The following is a 4,447-nucleotide window of genomic DNA, read 5'->3' on the forward strand; positions in this document are numbered from 1 at the left end:
GAACACTTTTTAAAGAAATCTTCAATGACAAAATATATGACTGGAAAAATGGTCTTTTATTCAAATGAAAGTCACAAAATGAATAACAGGTTCAGGTGCATTTTGCGCCATTTCTGGTATATTGCCAGTTAATTGTCATGGGTAAATTGCAATCTATTTTTTTTTTTTAAATAATCAAACACTCAAATTTAATTGAGGAATTAAGACAGCCCTAGTCCCAAACATTAAGGTGTAATACAAGATAGATATCAATAGTACCTTGTTAATCCTGGAGAGTCTGTTCTGATCATCTTCCAGATCTTCCCAGGTCAACTTTCTCCAACGGATTTTTTGAGCCTGAGATCTCTTTCCTTTCCGCGGCATCTATAAAGAGATAAAAAGATATGAAAAAATCTATACAAATATATATGATTGCAATGAGACGTTATCTCTTTTTGCTGTTTAATTAGCATTAATAGATGAGAGCAGGTAAATTTGGATGCTGTCACTTTAAGACCAGCTGCACAGATCTATTATACCCATACACTGTTCTCTCTCAATTTCTCAGTCATTTCTCAACTGTTTACTTAAAGACATAAATGTTTACTTCCAAATACAGTCAAACAATTATATATATACAGTCAGAACAAAAATTATTCAGACATTTTTTAAATATTTTTACTAGTGGGTCTAGGACACTATAGTTCATTTATGTGAGGATAGCAAAATAAACTGTGACATATTATACCCAAAAAATCTTCATACAGTGGATTACCAGTAAAATTGAAAAAAAAAAAAAAAAAAAAAAAAAATGGACACTTTGACCTGACCAGTGTTAACTGACATAATTAAGATTTTTTTTCTGACAGTTAAATCTGAAATTGTGTCATATTTTATTTCCATTTTTTAAAACTATAGTGAATATAGTTAAATATAGTTCATGAATAAATGAATAAAATGTTCAAGGTGTCTGAAAATGTTTTGGTTTGACTGTACATTTCACTTATAACTGTTCGAGCCCAATTAGTAGGCAAAAAGCACTCTGTTCAGTTCTCACACACTCTATGAGCAGCGACTTCATGTCGTGCATCTCTCAGACAGTGAGAGAGCACATATACTTGTTTTTTGCTTAAAAACACATGCAAATTATGAGATTTCATGAGCATACAGCAATGTAACGTGATGTAGCAGTGAAAGACACAATAATCCAAAATCTTAACCGGTTGACACATTTCTACCAGTTAATCGTGTCTACCGGTATATCGCCCACCCCTAAAAGTAATCCATGGGTTTCTTTTTAATCGTCAAAAGATGTGCCATTAATAAACATACTGAAATACATTTGTTAGTCAAATTCATTTTAACATGACATTCTCACTTTAATAGGCACATACTTTGAAAGTCCTCCTGGCGTAACAGCTCTTGAACCTGAAAAGATAAAACCTGTAGTCGTCTCAAGAAGAAAAAACAGTTAAACAACAATGAAAGAGACACTGCAAACTTGTAAAATACAATAAAACAATTTTTTTGTTTGTTTTTTGTTTTTTTCTCAAGTAAAATGAACTTATTAATGTATGAGAATGTAGAAAAAAAACCAGAAAAAGAACTGATTGATATTTAGAAATTAAATCTACAAATCTAATTCGAAAAAATAAAAAATAAAAATAAAACAAATCTAAAAAAAAAAAAATAGTAATAAAAACTGTCTATTAAAATAAACTAAATAAACTGCTGTATTTAAAAAAAATGCAGAATTCAAAAAATCTAAATTTCAATTTAAGTTTCAAGCAAAAAGTACTAGGAACAAATGAACTGCTATCTGTAGAAAAAGCCAAAACACAAGGAACCTGAAAAAGAAACAGAAAAAATAAAAATAAATTAGGTCACAGGAACTACAATTATGGTGATGTGATGAAAATATCACAGTACTACTTAAGAAACCGCATTAATACTGACCAAGAAGAAAAGTGCAGCAAAGGGTTGTGCTCAGATCAGTCAGTCTGAAAAATAAATACATTGACAACATTGCTAAAAATTACTAAACTCAAGTCAAGTCATTTGTGCATTACTTTGTATGTTAAATATGAATTATATATTCAATAAATATGTAGAATGCAATTTTAGGAATTTATCTCAAGAATGTATTTTCCTTGATATACTCTGTGTTATTTTCAAGAATCCGAGTTATGTCATCTATCCAGGTGTACTATATAGGTAACAGGTTATATATATATATATATATATATATATATATATATATATATATATATATATAACAAGTGGTTTGCAGAATGGATGGGTGAATGTGGTCTTACTTATTTGTGGTATTAACAGAACATAGTTTTTATGATCATTTTTTTTTTTTTTTACTATAATGATTTTCTTATCAACAAGCCAAATATGAAGCATTTTCTATTTATGGCCATGTTACTAATTAAACTCTTACCTCAGAGTCAAGTAAGAAATGCTTGTGAAACAGTATTCTGAAACAGAGAAAAAAAGAATGTCATCAAACTCAAGAATGGCACTCTCACAACATAACTTTAACTTTCATTGTAAATACTGAAAACATTTTTCAACTGTAAACATCTCACAGACAACCTGCTCTAAAGTGAAATGTAGTCTCTCTGCCGTTCCTTATTCCATTAAAGATTACCTTTTCTAAAAATCTTGCATCTATAAATGTCAAAATAATTTTAATTCAATTGTAATATTAATAATACAAATATTTGCTACTGTAAATGTCGTCAAAGCAGTAATCAATGCGATATGAATCACATTGTGCGTTATTATTTTGTTGTATCCTGGTCTATATCCATTCAAAAAGATTGACAGCGCTGATTGGTGCTAAATGAACCACGTGACTGTGTGGCACGAAATCAAGGGTTTTCGCGGGTCTCTCTCAAATAGTACCAAAGAATAGATAGAAAACATCCGTTAGATTCAATAAATCTGTCTACATCGCATAAATGAATTTCTTACATACATCATATCTGCACTTTGTTGTTTATGACAGAGAATTCTGTCAGTGAGCGCGCATTCTGTTCTCACCGGAATTCTTCACCGATGACTAATCAACCGCCTTTGATTGGATATTGCGTTCCTAAGCTCAGCAGAAACGCGTGTGATTGGTTCTGCTCAACGCTGCCTTTGATTGACATAAACGATTTAAATCGATTTAATGCAGCAATCGATACTTTTCATCGCAATATCTATGCATCCATATGCATGCATTTAAAACACAAACTGGTACATCATCACATTTGCTACCATAGTGGATGCTGCAACATTAGCTTAAAATGAGCGCCAACATTAACACACTCCTCAGCATGCAGTGGGTAATGCTAAATGCAAATAGAAAACGTAATATCCATCAAACACACACAATATCATATTACATTTTCACACAAAGATAGACGTAAGACTAACGTTAGCCGTAAACATTAACTTACAGTATCAAACACATTACGATCTTTACAGAGATGTCAACAAAAACGATATAAACTATCACCCACATTATAATACGAATAATATTGCCTAACGTTACATGTATTTAAAATAAAGAGGTACATTTCACATTATAAGGCTTTATAATACAGCATATTAAAACACAGCCGTTCACTCACCTCAAGAGAATAGTGTGAGACTATTCATTGGTAATGGCTCCGGGTCATCGATTTCGCAGCCAATCAGCAGCGAGCTTTTATTTTACAACCAATAGAATCACACCTTCGCTATATTATTTACACAGACTTTTGTGACGAGGTAAATCCGTAATTTAAAGTAATAAATCATAATAATAATGTTGTACAAATCATAACAATAATGTTAATTTAAGCTTTGATTCAATAAAATAAATGTGAGCGCTTCACGTTTCAAAGCCTGAACGTGGCGCTGTTGTGCGTTCTTCAGACTGCTTCAGAGCAGATCACAAGCAGATAAAAGCACACATTTATGACAAGAAATCGCATATGAACTAAATGCTGATTAATTATGACAATGTTTACATTACATTGTTTATACTGTAATATGTTGTATGAATGTAGAATGCATATTTTATCTCCCTCATTTGAATTTGAATGAGCGGTCTGAAAAAATAAAGCTTTAGACATTTCAAAGTAAGTGTCCCGGTGCATTTCGGGCTTGTTTATGAGTAAAAGTCACGCAATGTGTCCAATTTCCACCCCAGTTACACAAACCTTATTTAATCTAATTTAAATTTAATGTATAATTAATTTAAAGTAAACTTCTAGCTTCTGTCTGGGATGCCCCATCACAGGAAGGAAAGACTAACAAAATCTATAATCATGAAAAAAACATTTTTCATTACTTGAAATAAATGTTAACTGAATAAAACGTACATTTCTTATATTTATTTGTAATTGAAAATAACCAGTTATTTAGTTTAATTAACCTGATGTACTAAATGGAAACTGAAATAAAAATTAATAAAGAACTAAACAGACGT

At 31.0% G+C, this 4,447-nt stretch overlaps 1 long non-coding RNA gene across 1 annotated transcript; it reads right to left on the minus strand.

Moving 5' to 3' along the window:
• Positions 1 to 1,689: 1,689 nt before the first annotated feature.
• On the minus strand, positions 1,690 to 2,630 carry LOC125275689. Its single transcript, XR_007186489.1, has 3 exons — positions 2,426 to 2,630; positions 1,936 to 1,979; positions 1,690 to 1,826 (listed from the first exon to the last, which is right to left on the minus strand). It is a non-coding gene; the product is annotated as an uncharacterized LOC125275689 (long non-coding RNA).
• Between the last annotated feature and the right edge of the window lie 1,817 nt (positions 2,631 to 4,447).

Source organism: Megalobrama amblycephala, linkage group LG9 (assembly GCF_018812025.1).
Source record: "Megalobrama amblycephala isolate DHTTF-2021 linkage group LG9, ASM1881202v1, whole genome shotgun sequence".
Lineage (NCBI taxonomy): Eukaryota > Metazoa > Chordata > Actinopteri > Cypriniformes > Xenocyprididae > Megalobrama > Megalobrama amblycephala.